Source organism: Budorcas taxicolor, chromosome 13, assembly GCF_023091745.1.
Source record: "Budorcas taxicolor isolate Tak-1 chromosome 13, Takin1.1, whole genome shotgun sequence".
Classification (NCBI taxonomy): Eukaryota; Metazoa; Chordata; class Mammalia; order Artiodactyla; family Bovidae; genus Budorcas; species Budorcas taxicolor.
Genome location: NC_068922.1, coordinates 61808055 through 61825945, shown reverse-complemented (window position 1 = coordinate 61825945; position 17891 = coordinate 61808055).

The window sequence follows — 17891 nt, the reverse complement described above, 5'->3', positions numbered from 1 at the left end:
AAATTGTTTCTGTTGCTTTTCAAACAGCCCTGGCCTCATTGTGCACTCGAGCAATTTCTCAGGGAGCGGTACCTGGCTAGCCCCTGGCAGCGCGGAAGGGCTGGGGAGAACGTGGACTAGCTACTCACGAACCTCGCTCCAGCAAGTCTTAGTCACGCTCCCGCCCAAGGGCGTAGACCGCCCGCGTCTGTCCGTGCTCATCACCAGCACTGAGCTGTCTCGCGGGTCACACCTTTGCATCAGGCCTCCTTTCCTGGCATAATCCTTCCTCACTGAGCCTCCAATCACTCCCCTGGCTTGGCTTTGAAACCTGGGTCACGGGGAACTTCCCCGCCATCATGGCTTGCCCTTCTGGTGAGTAGCCTGCTGCCTGTGGTGATTTCAGGGAGAAGGCTGAAATCCCACATCCCCAGATTTCTCCCCCTTCTAAAGGCCACCCCTCCTGAAATTCCTCCATGAAGGTGAGAAGTTTGGTGAAGGACCTGCCCCCTTCAGGAGCCCTTTTACCTGAGGCTTCCTGCTACATGGGCAGCGTGGGGCAAAGAAGGGTGGAAAGGTGGAACACGCAGGGGCACCAAAGAAACAGAACCATCCTAAGGGCCTCTTCCTTGTAAAGTGCCCCCTGCATGCCTGGTGCCACCCCAGCCTGAAGCGCTCACTCTGCAGTGGGTACTATAATCCTGCAAGTGAGGGGGCAGAGAACGGTGAAGGAGCCAGGGATTGAACTCAGGCCTCTGTAGCCGCAGAACCTGGGCCCTGCACGCATAGGAGCTCAGATGTGTGTAGGAGGTGGTGCTGGCTCTCCAGAGCACCTGAGACCAATGAACGATAGAAAACTGTGTTTGTGCATGCGTGTATACGTGCGTGTGTGTGTGCGCGCGCACGTGTGTTGTGAGGAGGGAGCATCTAGAGAGATGGGTAGGATTTGGGGAGAGAGGGAAGCGCCTTCCAGGTGAGTGGAAGAGCCTGAACAAAAGCCTGAGTTGGGAATGAACCTGGCATGCTTTCTGTTTGTTTGTTTTTGTTTCTAGTTTCATTTCTTGATTTTTACTTTGACCACACCACGGGGCTTGCAGGATCTTAGTTCCCTAACCCGGGATCAAACCGGAGCCTCGGGCTGTGAGAGTGCTGCGTCCTAACCACTGAACCCCAAGAGAATCCCCTACCTGGCATGTTCATGGTGGACCAGCCTGGTCTGGGTCATGGTGCCAAGGGCAGAGCTGGGAGCTGTGGGAGACCAGGCCTGCCCGTGGGCCATGGAGGCTGGGGATTGGCTGGCAGTTCATTACCACCCTCGTTTTCACCTGTAGCCAATGACACCTGCCTTACTGATACTGATGCCCATGCTCTGGCCTTCCATACTTGAGAACTCACTCTCCCAACAGCTCCAGGAGATGGACACCATAGTGTCCATTTTACAGATAAGAAAATTGTCTAGACTGGAAGCTTCATGGGGGCAGGGTCAAAGCCGCTGACTCACCCCTGTGTGCCTGTACCCAGCGCTGGGTCTCCGCTACAGGAGGAACGGATTGGCCGGGATGGATGGAGGGCTAATGGGTGGAGGGATGGAGGGATGGGTGCGTGGATGGATATCTTTGAGCCTCCATTTCGAGTCTCTAAAATGCAGATAACACTGGTGCCTCCCTTTAGAGTCACACTGAGGATGAAGTGAGAAAAGCCAGGGCACAGACCTGGTGAGGAGGGACAGGGATGATAATAACAATCGTGGCAAGCGCGTCCTGTAGCCTCATCACGTGCCAGGTGCTCTTTCAAGGGCCCTACCTTCATTTTCTCACTCGTGGCACCGGAAGACATGCGCTGTCACTGTCACTTGCACTGTTGAGATTCCTGCAGATGGCTGGGGCTGGCCCCTCCTCAGCCTTCCTGCTCCAAGTCATTTTGACCCAGTGACCCATGAGTCCCCAGGGCTGACATGAGCTGCAGGGCTGGCCCGGGACCCTCTTTCCTGAAGCCATATCTGGAGTTCTTTCTCCCATGTTCCAAGTGAAAACCCCACGTGTCACGTGGACAGCTGGACCCAAGAGGACTCTGGGGATAATGGGCTACTCCAAGATCTGGAAAAGAGCAGGTTCTTTGGGTCTGGGCCTGGCAGAACCTCGGTTTCTCCATCTGTAAGATAGACATGGTCCTATGTGCTGTGCTTAGTCACTCAGTCACGTCCAACTCTTTGTGACCCCATGAACTGCAGCCCACCAGGCTCCTCAGTCCATGGGGATTCTCCAGGCAAGAATGGTGGAGTGGGTTGCCATGCCCTTCTCCACAGGATCTTCCTAACCCAGGGGTCAAACCCAAGTCTCCCACATTGCAGGCAGATTCTTTACCATCTGAGCCACCGGGGAAGCCCAGACATGGCCATATTCAGATTGAATGATTTCTAAGGGCGCTTCTGCCTGTCTTGGACGTCTGCTTTTTGACTGCTAGTCTCAGGAAATGTGCTGCTGGAGCCTGGCCTGGCCTCTGACTCCTGCCAGCCTATCTCAGGAGGCGACTGAGGGGACCTCTGGACCAGGGCATCAGCTGTGAGTTCAGGTTCTGCTCCCAGCACCTTCTAGTTGCCGATTGACGTGTGCTAGGTTCCCACCACCTAACAGGTGCCTGACGTCATGACCCCCTCTCCCTTTCCCTGCTATTTCTCTGAGTTTCAGTCTCCTTGTGTGTACGATGCTGTTCCTCATTGCAGCCAAGCACCAGGATTGTTAGAAGATTGTGTAAGAGGCTGGATGGGAAAGAACTTCCCATATGAAAAAGTTTGATCCATTGGGAAGATTTATTGACAATATTTATTGATGGCTCATGTGACAGTAAGTGTGAGGTCCAGAAGCCATCAGGACCGGATGGTCCTCACCCCGAAGGCTTTGAGGAAACCTGGGCTGCTCTCCTTCCATCAGCGATGGAAGAACAAACGGCCTTCTCCCCAGAACTCTGATGTCTGGGGGCATGTCAGAGCTGGGATCTCTGTCAGCAAACATTTTCCCTTTTATTTCTGCACGTTCATCTCATGCAGAGCCCTGGTCAGCACCTAAATGACCAGGGTCTGGGGGGTGGGCAGAGGCAGCCGGAAGGGCAGGCCACGCCTTCCCTCCCTCTCAGCCCTGCATTCTATCACTTCTTCCCTTTCCCCTCTAACCCATTATCCCAGGGAGCCTTGCCTCACCCATGGCCCTTGCCCCTGCCAGCTTCTCCTCCCTCCCTCATGCCCCTGCCATTTCCACCTTGGCCCCCAGGAATCTTTGGAAAACAAGGACCCTAGCAGGGATCTTGGCTGAATGCCTTTCAGATGCCCTCAGCCAAGGCCTGTGCAGAGCCCCAAGGACTGACAGGAGCCAAAGGAGGGGAAAGGGTGTCCCTGTGGCCTGTGGCCTGCTGACCCCTGGCCCGCAGCATCCCACTGCTCCTGGCCCCATGTCTGGCAGGGGGCAGGGGTGAGCCCACACTCCTACCCACAGGAGGCTGTCCTGGGCCTGCTCCCTCTCCCCTCTGCTGGGCCCGCTTCTCCCCTCAGGCCCGCGATCTCCTCACCGACATCACCTGCCCCTTCCCATGTCCCCCCATGGAGTGAGTGCCTTGTGTCACCGCTGTGCGTCTCTTGAAGGGGATCCTGAGCCCCAGAAGGTGGGGGTAGGCCTGCTTCATGGCTTCGGCTCTGGACCCTACGTGGTGCCCAGTGAAGGCCCCTGAGAATGCTTGTCAGATACCCGGACAAGTGGAAGCTACTCACCGGCCCCGGTGCGGCCACCCCAACCAGTTGGGAGCATGTGTGACCTCGAGCTCAGCCAGGCTGAGCTATAATTAGACACTGGGGCCAGAATGAGCTCCTGGGGCTGAGGAGGTAGTGGGGCCCACAGAAGGGCCCCAGGGGGACCTCCTTGTCCCGGGCGACAGTCCCCGTGTGGCAAGCTCAAGCCCAGACCGGGCCCCCACTGTCCCACAAGGGCTGAGGGAAGACTCTGAACAAAGGAGCTGCTCTGGCGGGGTGTTGTGTGTGTGTATGTATGTTGATAACTAGAAAAAATAAGTTCTGGCCTGGCTGGTCAGCTCCAAGAGTGAGCCATGGTTGGGGGGGAGGGTGGAAGTGGGGTTGTAGGGCCCATAGGAGTCGCCTGCCCGCTGCCCGAGCTGCCTGAATGGTTCTCCTCCACCCTGCACCTCGGGTGGGCACCGTGCCAGGCCAGGGTGTGGCCACCCGGCGGCAGGCGAGGAGGGGCTGCCCTGGCCCTGGCTGTTCGCTACCCCGCTCTCCAGGGCAGGCAGGAGGCAGGATGGATGTTCGCAATAATTACCCAGCTGCAGCTTCCCCAGAGCTGCCGCCATAGCAACGGTGCCGGGCGCCCCAGCCGAGAGGCCAAGTGGCAGGAGGGGGTGCGGGCGCTCTGGGCAGGTCGGGGAGGGGTGGCACGAGCCCCGGGCGCAGCCCCACCGGCTCCTTTTGTCAGCTCCCCAACTCGGCCGTCCCCTCCTGAGAGGCCAGAGGGAAAGGGGCTTTGTCTGGGCACCAGGAGGCTGGCATGGCCCAGGGGAGGGCCCAGCAGATGCCCATTCCTGCTGCCTGGCCCGTGGGGCAAGGGGGAGCAGGTGGCAGGAGGGCTAGGGGTGCTCGGGGTCCCTGCGGCTCAGGGCTCAACTCGGGACTGGTGTTGCCACCTGGGTGCCCATGGCACACCCCAGGATCTCTAGGTCTCACCACCCACAATGGCATCTCTGGGCCTTCTCAGGAAGGGTGTTTATGACCCACTCACCCATCTGCCCTGCCCGGGTCCTGGTGGAGCCAGGTGGGGAGCAAGACTGGCTTTGTGGGGAGTTGGCTGTGGGAGAGGCCCTGGGCCTGGAGCAATGTTTGGGGACTCCCAGAATTCTGCCTTCACAGCACCCATTCCCCTGGGGGCCTCCCTTCTGTGAACGCTCATCTTATGAAGGGGACTGGGCTTATTTCCATTTTACAGATGAGGAAACTGAGGCCAGAGAGGTTATGTGACCTTGCTAAGGTCACACAACTAAAAAGGTGTCGCCTCAACCCACTTCAGTCTTACCATTGCCCTGTCATTGCTGCGGTGGTCATTGTGGCTGTCCCCTGTCCCCTGTCATCTGGAAGTGTGGCCCAGGGGTTAGCTAAGAGTAAGTAGAGGCTCTGTGGCCAGAGCTGGGGATGGGAGTCCCCCTCTTTCAGCCTTGGTTTTCTCCTCTGTAAAATGGGGATATACTGGAAACGCCTCTGGTGGGCTGTTGTTCAGATTATAGGGAACAGTGAGCAGAAAAGAATAGAGCCTAGCACTGTGGGCAGTGTTAGCTGTTGTTATTGTTGGAAATATGATGATTTTTATTATTGTTGTTCTAACATGAGGAGGCGGACTTACATGCTACCAAGACCCCCTTTGGGTCCAGCCTCCCCAGGCTCCCCAGGCAGCTCTCCAAAGGCGTGGCCTCTCTGGAAGGCACCAGTCAGGATCATGAGCTGGGACGTGGGGAGTTCACAGCCTGACAAGGAGGCGGTGTTAATTGTTTAATCCCACAAGTGTGTCTGGGGTGTGGGCGGTGAGGGTGAGGAAGGAGACAGACCTGGGCTGAGAAGGAGCCGGTGCCAGACGGACTAAGCCTCCATTTGCACAGAAGTGTTTGGGGAAGGCCTCTCCAGAGGGCTGGCCTGGAAAGGTCAGGAGAAGGACATTCTAGAATGTGGCTTTGCCTGAGGAACCAGAGGGAGCCAGTTATCTCAGGAGCACAGAGGGACAGGGAGACTGAGGTGGTCTGGGGTTGGATCTCAGGGCTTTGTGGGCCATGGAGGGGAGTTTGGGCTGTGATTCTAAAGGCTGTGGAAAGTTAGCAAATGACTTTAGGTAGAAAAGGAGGGCAAAGACATTTGTTGGATGAATGAATGAATGATTGAAAGAATGGAAGTTTTGGCCAACAGAGCCCCGCCCCCCACCTTTCCCTCCTTCCTCTCTCGAAACCCCTCCCCCATCACTCTAGCCTTCCCTGGCTGGTTGGGCTCAGTCATTTGTCAGCTGCTGCCTTGGGAACCCACAGTCATATAGTGGAGGATCAAGTAAATAGAAAAATTCCATACCAGCCGTTTGTTCAGTACGGGGGAGTGTTCTGAGGAAAGAGAGCTGATACAGGTCAGGGCACTGCCTGAGAGGGGCATTGAAGGATCAATAGGAGTTCACCAGGCTGTCAAAGCTGAGGACATAGCAAAGTCTCAGAGACAGGAAACAGCACGCAATGGTGGGGAATTATTTTTTGTTTGTTTGTTTCTTAGGGCCTGTGGATAAATAAAGATAGCTCCCTTTATTGAGCTCTGACTGTATGCCCAGCCCAGTGCTGCAGGCATGAGCTCACTGAAATCACACAATTTAAACTCTGCCCTCTTTGCAGCAAGGGCCTATTTCACTTTTATGAATGAGGAATTGAGATTCAGATAAAATAAGTCACTTGCCCGAGGTTACACAGCAACCACAGAGCTCATACTCTCAAATACCCAGAGGTGGAATCAGACAGCAGTGCGACTTGGGCCACAAAAGCCCCTGAAGTCCAAGCTAAGGTGTCAGGACCTACTCCTGGGGTTTCTGGAAAACCGTAGTAGGGTTCTGAGTGGGAGAGGGGTGGGTCAGAGCTGCATTTGAGACAGAAGTTTCCATGGCCTCTGTGGAGGGTAGACAGAGGGGCTGTGATCAGTGGCAAGGCTACTGCAACAGTCCTCGAGAGGGACGAGGAGGGACTGACTCCACGGGAGTGCCTGGGGAAGGAGAGGAAGTGGTGCCTTTGAGGGGGACCCAGAGAAGGATATGAGGCCGGAGGAGCAGAGAGAGGCCTCTGGTGTGAAAGTGCGGATCACAGTTTGAGTTCAAGTACGATGAGTCTAACAGAAATTCAATGCTCTTTCCTCCTTGCAAGCTGGTTTTATTTTTAATTTTTCTTGACCACGCCGCACAACATGTGGGATCTTCGTTCCCCAACCAGGGTTCGAATCTGGGCCCTTGGCAATGAAAGCACAGAATCTTAACCACCGTCCCTATTTCACTGATTTGTTAAAGACTTATCATTGTCTCCCTCATGAGATTATATGCATTTTCTTTCTTTTTTTTTTTTAAGATTTTTGATGTGGACCATTTTCTGCATTGGAGGGTGAAGTCTTAACCACTGGACCACCAGGAAAGTCCCTGTAGGCAAAAAATTTTTTAAGGTAAAAATGGGAAAAAAACAATTCTTAACCCAAAATGATGCTGGCTGATGGTGGATTTCAGGATGGCAGCACCTCTGTGAGTTTTCCCTGAAATCTCCAAAGCCCCTCACAAGCCAAGGGCAGAAAGCATCATCCTTGGTGATAATGTGTGTGCATGTGGGAGCTGGCACTTGTGAGAGGATCTGGGCTGGGGTCAGGCTGCCAGGGTTCCACTGGGGTCATTGGGGGTCCAACAAGAATTTGGGATCCATTCCAGAAGTAGCTGCTGCTGCTGCTGCTAAGTCGCCTCAGTCGTGTCCGACTCTGTGCGACCCCAGAGACGGCAGCCCACCAGGCTCCTCTGTCCCTAGGATTCTCCAGGCAAGAACACTGGAGTGGGTTGCCATTTCCTTCTCCAATGCATGAAAGGGAAAAGTGAAAGTGAAGTCGCTCAGTCGTGTTCGACTCTTAGCGACCCCATGGACTGCAGCCTACCAGGCTCCTCTGTCCATGGGATTTTCCAGGCAAGAGGGCTGCTGAAATTGGAGAAGCTTCTGGAAGCCTGGCAGCAGCATTCCTGACCTCCGTTTCTGGGTTTCCCCAGGCCAGGCCAGCAGACAGAGGCCTGCAGCCTGCCTGCCCACTGCCCTGGGGTATTGTAGCTGGCGGGCCAGGCAGGTGGTGACTCAAACTGCAGGTGCTGCCTCACATGCGCCCGGGGCACGGCTGCCCCACGGGGAGGAGGGAGCTGTGTTCACACAGCCCACTGGCCAGCTCACCTCCTCACCGTTACGGAGGAACCGTGGCCTTCCTTATGGAGGAACCGTGGCCTTCCCTTGAACCTGGGAATGAAGATGTTGCGCTGTCATCCCCGACCCCCACCCCACCCCACTTGCTGGCAGCAGGAACTGGGATTTGGGAAAAAGTGATGGTTTAAACCCTGGCTTGGTTTTTTAACACTTGGCTGCCATATTCTCTGAGCCTCAGTTTATTCAGCTGTATATGGTGGGGAGGCGGAGGGTGGGTCGTGGGTGGTGGTCAAGGCCCACACGGCTCCTGCACGGAGGAGGAGACAGGCAGTGTGAGCTCTGTCTGCCCCTGCTTTCCCTATCAGCTCAACCAGGAGAGGAGGTGGGCCGGAAAACAAAACCGGATCCCTGGAAGCCTGATGAATCTGTGACTGATCGCTGGAGCCGGGTGTGCTGTCAGCTTGGTGTCCAGAGGGGCACCCCAGAGTCGCGCACGCCTGGCCAGCTGTGATGCACAGATGGTGGAAGCACAGGAGGCCAGTCTCCAGAGCCAGAGCCCGGACTACAATGGGACGGGCGATGGCGGGGGCCTCCAGGCCCAGGTCAGTCTCTATCAGGCACCGCTGATATTCGTGCATAGAGTGTGGCCAGCCTTGGGGAGCTCTCCTCCATCCGTGACCCTGTCCCCCTATGACAAAGCAGACAGCTGAGGCCTGGGAAAGGACATCAGCTTCTGTCTACATGGCCAGACCCTCTTCAGCACACCCCAGGAGGCTCAAAGGATGGGACGGTCCCTTCTGGCCTCCCCTCTCTGGGGTTTTCTGCCTGGCTGCCTCCCCCTCCCGCACTCAGCTCCACCCTGTGCACTAACTGTTCCCTCTGCCTGCCGCGCTCTTCCCTCGGAGCCCCACCGGGCAAACTCCTGCACTTCCTCGGAGCCTCTGCTCTAATACCCCCTCCTCAGACCAGCCCTTGCTGATCATCTAAAGGCACGTCCCCTCTCGCTTGTTACCTCTCTGCTTTGCTTTTTCTTCCTGGTGCTGATATTAGACATATCTCAGGTCACATCTAATTGTCTGCAGCCCCACATCCTCCCCTGACCCCACCCTGGGAATGTGAGCTCCAGGAAGGTGGGAGCTTTGTCTGGTTCATGGTTGAATCCTGGGGCCTGGCCCAGAGAAGGCCCCCAATACCACCACTGAATGAATGAATGGGTGAACAAATTCATCACTCAGCAAATATTTATGATCCCTTCCTGAGGGCAAGATCTGCTGTTGGTACAGGGCCTGGGAACCAAACCCCTCACACTGGGGCCTGCGGGAGGACACCTCCAGGATCCAAGGACACAGAGCAGAAAATGGAAAATGGAAGAACCTAACAGACCTGCCTTCCCCGCCAAGCCCATCCTCCACGTCCAAGCTGTGTGGTTTGGAGTTCGGCACTTGCCCTCTCAGAGTCCCACAGTCCTCACCTGTAAAGTGGTGCTGAATATACTGACCAAGGGGCCCTAGCATTCCCCCCCATCTCCCTCCTTGCTGCCACCCTGGCACATCTATAATCCATTATCCACATGGTAGCCAGAGAGGCCTTTTTTCCCCCTTTCTTCCTTTTGCTTCCAAAAATGTATTTATTTATTTTTTGAATAGGTAACAAATTTGCATGACTCAACATTCAAAAGGTGCAAGAGAGAATAAAGAAAATATCCCTCCCACCCATTCCCAGCCCAGCAGAACTCCCCAGAGGCAAACACTGTTTCCTCCTATTTTCATCTATCATGCCAGAGATAATTTTATGCATATACAAATCAGTGCATACCTTTATCTCCTTTTTTTTTTTTAAAGCAGACAGTAGCATGCAAGCACGTGGTTCTGTCCTGTGCTTTTTTCACTTGGCAATAAAGAATTTTGAGGGGCCGTTTTATTTTTTAATTTTTATTTATTGACTGATTTTTGGCTACATCGAGACATGAGAGATCTTAGATCTTAGATCCCTGATCAACGATCAACCCTGTGCCCCCTGCAGTATAAGCTCAGAATCCTAACCACTGGACCACTGGAGAGAATTCCCCAGCGGCTCATTTTAAAACATACACTATAACTGGTCCTTCTTCTGCAAACCAGCCCTCTGGTGGGTCCCCAGAATTCTCAGAATGACACCCAAATTTCTGTGGGGTCCTCTGTGATCTGGGCCGACATCTCTGACCTCACCTCCCTCCTCTCTTCAACTGACTCCCTCCACTCCAGCTGCAAAGGCCCTCTCTCTGCTGCTCTAGCTCGGCCCCAAAGCCCCCCACCCCAGGGCCTTTGCACTTGCTGTTCTCTCTGTCTTGTTCTTACAGAAATCCTCTCAGTTCCCTCTTTTTCAGGTCTCTCTCCAACTATCATCTGATCTGAACTCAAGTATCCACCCTCCCACCCAGCCTGCCCCTTTACTCGCCTTTATTTTTCTTGAGAATATTGATTACCATTTGTAATGGGCTATATTTGTTCATCGCCTGACTCTTCCATCAGACTGAGCCCCATGGAAGCTAGCACTGGATCTGTCTTGCTCACACTCCATCCCAATACCTAGATTTTAACAACTACCCCATAAATACTTGTTGCTGAAGCAAATAAACAGATCTCCTGTTTACAGATGAGGAAACTGAAGCACAGAGGAGGGGAATCGATGGCTCAAAGTCAGGGTGAGGTTGTTGCAATTCAACCTCCGCAACCTGGTTTCTCATCCCAACCCGGCCTCCGTTTCCTAGCTGTGTGGTCTGGAGCTGTGCTCCTGCCCTCCCTGAGTCCCACGGTCCTCACCTGCCATCCTGGGGACTGCGAGGAGAATGGCATGCGTGCCTGTGGTCCTTTTCTGGTCCTTCACTCACACACCACAGTGGGTCACTGTGTCGCTGCCCTTTGCCTTCCAGCAGAAGCCCACCCATGGCTGGCATTCCTACCATCTGATGCAATGAGAAGGTGCCCCACCATTAACAGCACCCATGGCTGGCATTCCTGCCATCTGATGCTATGAGAAGGTGCCCCACCATTAACAGTATTTTTAAACAACAATCCCAAGGAAATATTTTTTAAATCCCACGTCGTGCTGGGGAACAGCTCTGAATTATTAACTATCCGGCAGCCCTGCTATATTTCTTGACAGAGTTTATTCCGACACATACAATTTTCCTCCTAGTAATTTATGAAAAGCGTATTCTCTTCTTCAGGAAATCATACCCCTTTCTCCTGAGCACCACCTCCCTTGACCCCAGCTGGAAGGTTTACTGGGTAAATTCACTGAACTTTTATCTTAAAGAGCGTCTGCTTGCTTGCCTGATATCGAAGCACATTTCCTGGGGAGACACTGCAACCATGTTTTTTGAAATGCCCAGCCCGAGTCTTTTAAAAATTCAATAAAACCTTGTTCATTAGGATGGGTTAATCATTGGGAGATTTTTGTTCACATCCCCCAGGGATACCCCCTCTCCCTCAGCCCCACACTGTGACCAGCACGTATGTGCTTCACATTCAGGTGGTCGTGGGTTTGGGCCCCAGTGGAATCCTGTTTCCTGGACTCTGGCTACTCTGCATTGCCCACCCCATCCCAGGCCTTGGCTGTTGAGGGCACAGATGGAGTCAACTGAACCCAGATGGATTGATTTATTTTTAAATATTTATTTTTATTTATTTATTTGGTCGCACTGGGTCCTAGTTGCGGCATGTGGGATCTTCGATCTTGGTTGCGGCATGTGGGATCGTTCAGTAGGATCTAGTTCCTTGACCAGGGATGGAACCCGGGCCCCCTGCATTGGGAGAGCAGAGTCTTAGCCACTGGACCACCAGGGAAGTCCCTATATGAACCCAGATTTAGAGTCAGAGGCCCTGGTTCTAGTCTTGCTGGTGTCATAGACTCAGCTGGGTGACCTTGGGTAAGTCACCAAACCTCTCTGATCTAGTTTTCTTCCTCTCCTGATCCAGTTTTCTCATCCATAAAACAGGGAGTGATGACCCAAAATCAGGCATCCACTCACCACACACACATCCCCTGTGCTAGGCACTGGGGATCCAAGCTGGCGCCCACCCTCATGGAATTCATGGCAAGTGGGGAATCAGACCAGCTAAACACACAAAGAGATGTCAGATGCTGTTAAGATCTATGGCAGAAATTAAGCTGGGGCAGACTGGGCAGTGGCGGTGGGGGCTATTTTCAGCAGGAGGTCCAGGACAGAGGTGGGATGAGGGGACAGCACAGATCTGGTAGGGCAGTGGTTTTTATTCCCCCCCGCCCCTCCCTGCCAGGGAAGATTTTGTCCCCAGAGACATTTGGCAGTGTCCCCAGAGTTCTGTCTGTCACAGCTGAGGGGTGGGATGCTACTGGTATGTAGCAGGTGGAGCCCAGGTTGGCTGCGGCCACCATCCTGCAGTGCTCGGGGCCGCCTGGGGAAGACCTGCTGAGGGGCCCGAAGACTAGCGCTTTTACTCCAAGTGATCTGGAAGCCACGAGAGGGTCCTCCCACTGGACGCACCAGAGAGAGGATGGCAGACGTCCCCTCGGATCCCTGAGCAAGGACCACTCAGATACCTCCCTGAAACCGTACTTACTACTGTGATTCAACGGGACAGAGCAGAGCCTGCCCTCGCTGAGTGAATATTCCACCCCCGGGGGAGAAAGGGACGCTCTTTTGTTCAGAGTCCTCAAAAGGTTCCCCGCGCCACCCTGCTCCGCCACCGCCGCCTCCCTTTGGACAAGCTCCAGGGTTCACAGGCCTGCCAGACGCCCTCTGGCTTCTCTGACTCCACTCTCTCCCGTGTCCTTGGGACATGCATGCTGGCCTCCTGGGGGCCTTTGCAGTGCTCTTTCCTCTGCCTAGATGCCCCCCACCTGCCCCCCACCATCTCCGTGACTCTTCCCAAAGGTCACCTTTTACCGAGACTTCAGGTCCCCAACCACCCAGTCTAAACAGTCATCACCTTAACCTTTACCCTCTACTCTACTTCCTTCTGTCTGTCCACTTCCTTTCCATCCATCCATCCTTCCATCTGTTCATTTGTTCATTCATTCATTCAATAAATACTTGGTGAGTCCTGACTATGTGCCAGGCCCTGTCCTCGGTGCAGGGGACCCAGTGGGGAAGGACTCATGAAGGTCCACATTGCTAGGAAAATAGATGCTATTAGTCAGTGGCAAGAAGAGCTAGAAAAAAAAGGTCTGGGAGTGGCTGGTACAAGCTGGGAGTCAAGGGGGCCTTCCTGGAGGAAGTGACCACTGAACTGAGATCTGAAGGGGAGGGAAGGTAAGTGGGTACAGGTGAGTGTACTGGTTATGAGATGTGGGGGTGGTTGTTCCCAGCCTATGAGGCAGGCACAAGCAGGGCGCACCTGAGGAGACCAGTCAGTGTGAAGGAGCACAGAGAGATGGGCTGGGGTGGGGCTGTGAGTGGCAGGAGATGAGGCCCCGTCGTAACTGGGGGTGCAGTTATGTGAGGCCTGTGGGCCAGGGTAAGGAGGGCGGGGGTGGGGCAGAGAGTTGAGGCAGGAGGAAGCCGGGGCTAATCTCCGTTCTCACTCTTCCAGCTCTTAGAAAAGAGTCTGAAGGGGGGTGAGGGTGTCCAGTGAGAATGGTGCTATGGTCGTCCGGGCTTAAGAGGGCAGGGGCCTCAGCCAGAAGGTACCGGAATGGAGAGGAAATTGGAGGTTAAATCGTGGCCCTGACGGGGCTGTGGATGTGAGGCTAAGAGCTGGGAGGAATCCAGGACTCTTTCACCCACTGGTCGTCCCTTACCCAAGCAGAGCCAGGCAGTCCCCTCACTGGGCACTGAGGAGTCCACTGGCTCGAGGTCTTTCTCTCTCCAACCATCCATCCATCCATTCATCCATAGATCCATCCTCCCAACCAATCTCCTATCATCCAGCCAGCCAGCCATCTTTTTATTCTCTGTTCTCAGCACTGTGTATCAGGCTGAATGTTGTGACCTAGGGACACGAAGGCCAGGCAGAATTCAGCTGGTGTCATTGGAAATCTGGAAGTTTGGTTTCAGTTTGAGAATCTCAGGAAAACTGGATGGGGCCAGAGAGGTCACAGAGGTCAGATGCCATTGCTTAGGGATACTGAGGCCTGGAGAAGCTCAGGTGCCCACGCAAGTTTACACGGCCAGGAAGCAGGAGAGCCAGACTTGGTACCAGGGTCTCCCCCGCCTGGCCCCCGTGCCTCTCACTGCAGGCCCTCTTTGCAGGTCTCCTGGAAGCCCTGGCTGGGGCCTGTCAGACTCCAAGGAGGCCCTGCAGCTGGGAGGGGAGCAGCCTTCTGGGCCCACAAGCCCCTCCTAGCAGACCTCCTTGCCATCCCCTTCCCCGCCCCACCTCAATGGCTGCAAGAGGGGCCTGGCTGGGAAAGTGCTTCTGGTGTTGCCCAGAAGGCTGCTGATTCATGCCTCGCAGGAGTTGCCTGTTAAATAGGAGCTTGACTGTGGCCTGTGCCTGTCTCTTTAAGGCTGGCTTGGGCCTCCCTACTCAGCCTGTGTGCCCTGAGGAACAGGAACTAGGCAGGCCTGGTGTCTCCCAAGACAGAATTAGTGACTCTAACCTGTTAAAGTAGCCTGGGGCGGGGCCCACAGGTCAGAGCAGGGCAGGGAGGACCCCGCTCAAAAGGGCCCTCCCCTTTCCAGGATCACACCCTCAGGAAGAGAGGGAGCTTGGAGCTCAGACCAGGCAGCCTGACTCTGAATCTTGGGCCTGCGGCACCTGAGCTGGGGTCTGTGGAGGTCCCGGGCTAGGGTCACCATCTGTCCAGGTTGCCTGGGTCTGGGGGATGCAAACCAGGACCTGCTGGTAGCTCTACTGTAAGCACTCCAAGACCAAGGCCACCCCACCCTGACAGCTCCCTGGGGTGCAACATTCTGGGTCCCAGGGGCTGCCTCACTTGGGTGTGTTCCTTGGGCAGGGCACCTAGTCTCCGTGAACTTCTGTAACGGAGAAAGCCAGTGGCAGCATGGTGACTCCGAGCCTTCATTTGAATCCACCTGTGTGCACTGGGGTCAGTTGTCTTCAGAGACCTCCAGATCCGCAGATCATTGCTCCATCCAGGCCAGGGCCTGGCCCGTAAAGTGTGGTCCGCGCTTGATGAATTGAGCAGAAAGTTAACTGCGTGTCTGCTCCTCCTGTGTGCTCAGGACTGATGGCAAAGAGCTAGACCCTCCTCCTCTGACACCAAAGAGGTCATCCTCAGAGGGAAGGGAGACAGAAGGGGAATCGATGTCCAGAGTGGCCCCTGTTTTTTGTTTGTTTGGCCGAATCATGTGGCCTGTGGGATCTTAGTCCCCCCAACCAGGGATCAAATGTGCACCCCCTGCAACGGAAGGTGAAGACTTAACCACTGGACCACCAGGGAAGTCCCTGGGAGTGGGCTCTGCTAGAGCTTCGGGGTTATGCTAGCTACCAGGGGAATTTGGGATGATCTCCTTACTGCTCTGTGCCTTGATATTCCTCATCTGAAAACAGCATTAGAAACATCTTAACCATAGATTGTTGAGAGAAGTAAATAAGCTGATAACATGCGGTGCTCGGCACCTGCATGATATCAGTTATTATTATTGCAATTCTTATGTGAGGGAAGCAGATGGGGGGACAGAAGAGAAGTTGCCAGAGGAGGGGGCTGTGGCGTGGAGAGAACCAGGAACCTGTAAGGGTGGCCCTGGGCAGGGGGTGCCAGCCCTCATCTCCTGCCTTCTGCCCGCCATGCCAGAGGGAGTCTCAGGCCTTAAGGTCTGCCTGTGGGTCTGCTTGGGAGTCTGCACAGAGCTTTCTGGAAACTGAGGGGAGGGTGGGGTGGGGAATGACCCTCCCTAGTGCCCACAGCTCAGTGGGCAGTGGTTGGATCCAAAGACAAACCCTGTGATTGGCCGCAGCGCTGAGCCGCCTCCAGCCCTTCCAGGGGGCCTCACTTCACAGGTTAGAATTCATATCCACGGCCGCTTGAGTGAGGTTCACAAGTGGCCTGGTGAGCCAGAGTAGGGCAGCCACCTTTGCCCTGCCCCAGTCCTAGTCCTTCAGCTCCGCCACCACGAGCAGATGAGGGCCCTGAGGCTCAGGGGGCTGGGGGGCCACCTGCGTTGCCCAGAGAGTGGACAGAGCAGAGAGGCCTGGGCCGAGGCAGCCAGTCCCCGCCTGCCACCTCCTGGGCTCCATGGGACCTACAGAAAAGGGACAGATGACAGGCCATCTCCCCTGGGGGGAGGACACAGAGGCACTGGGACACGATCAGAGCCCACCCCCTCTTCCAGCCAGCCCACTGCCCTCAGGCTCCAGTGCCAAGGCTGCCAGTGTGTGTTCTTCTCCTGGCTTCCCAGGAGCTCTGTGCCCAGGCCCATTCATTGTGCAAAGGTCAAGATGGCTCTGGCTGACCCCCCTCCACCTGGCTTGGGAGCCAAAGGCGGCAGACAGGGCCTACAGTGAACAGGCCAGGCAAGGGGCTTGCGCCCTCCACTGCACTGGGCGGGCAGGGGTCCTGAGCTGCTTCTGGGCACCCGCTCACTTGCTCAGCAGCATTTGCCATAATTATCCAGCCATCCCCTTCAAGTGTACGGCAACCATAGCAACAGACAGATGTTCTGTCCCAGCCACGGTCCACAGCGAGCCAGGAGCCAAGCACAAAATTTAACCCCTTCCAGCTCAGAAAGCAAGGGCAAGACTGGACTGGGGCCCCGAAGCCCCAGGCCAGGTGCCCAACGTTGCTGGGCCCGGTCAGGTGGGACGAGGTGACTCCTGAGGACCCGTCTGTCTGACACTCAGTCTCCCTTGTTCGCTGTCTTCTGGGTTTTCTACCCACTGCTTCCTTCTTCCCAGAGCTAAGAGACAGCGGTGAGGGTAGAGGTCCTATAAGGGAGACTGGAGTGGGCCTGGCTGAGCCCTCAGCACCAGTTACGATGCAGGTGGAAGAGCACTGGACACAGAGTCAGGAGAGCTGAGCTGGGCCCTTGTTTTGGATCTGCTTCTGGTTTGCTGTGTGACCTTGGGCAAGTGACTCACCTTCTCTGAGCCTCAATTACTGCCTCTGTACAACGAGGAGGGTAGGCTCTCCTGCCCTCATTCCACAAACGTTTATCGCTCATCTAATGTGCGCCAGGCCCTGGGGTAGGCCCTAAGGAGACTCCTGAGAAAAGATCACCTCCCAGGCTGGGAATGGGGACATTGACAATAAAAACACATAGGATGACTGTCATTTTTTGTTGTGTCATGAAAGACCTCAGGATGCGCTCTGATGGAGAGTAAGAGGGGGTGGGGGCTGACCTGCTTTGGACAGGTGGTCAGGGAAGGCCTCCGAGAAGGGGATGTTTGAGCTGAGGCTGAGCAGGAACCAGCCAGGCAGCACTGGGTGAGGAGAGTCCCTGGCAGAGGGAAGGACAGGGGCAGAAGCATGGCGGCCACAGCTCGGGAGCAGCGGGGAAGCCCAGCGGCCATAGGGCAGGAGCCCAGGGGTGAGGAGAGGGAATAGGTTCGAGTCCCAGGTGCAGGCAGTCCACGGCTCGTCTCAGATCCACCTGCGCCGGGAAGGTTCTGGGTGGGGGCCACCTGGCCTGACTTTCGTGCAGTCTCTGTGCGCTTGGCTGTGATGTCCCCTGCCCTAGCCAGTCAGCTTCGACTCCAGCCAATTGAGCCTCCCCTGAGTGGCGAAGGCTCGGCAGTGGGGCGGGGTGGGGCAGGGGACAACAGCTCCTCCCCAGCAGGCCCCTTGCTCGCTCACGCCCTGGGTTTTGCCCCAGGAGGCCGCTGGGCGGAGCCAATACCTGGAGGCTGCTGAGCCAGTGGGGCCCCGGTTAGTTATTACTGAGCAGAGCCTGGGTGAGCCCCAGAGAGCCACGGGGAGGGGCCCCCACTGGGGAGGGGGGCGCCTGAGTCTCTGACCCCAGATCCCATCAGCAGGCCCACCTCTGCTCCTTCCTTGTTTTGTGGCCTCGGACAAGTCACTTAGTTTCCTGGGCCTCAGTG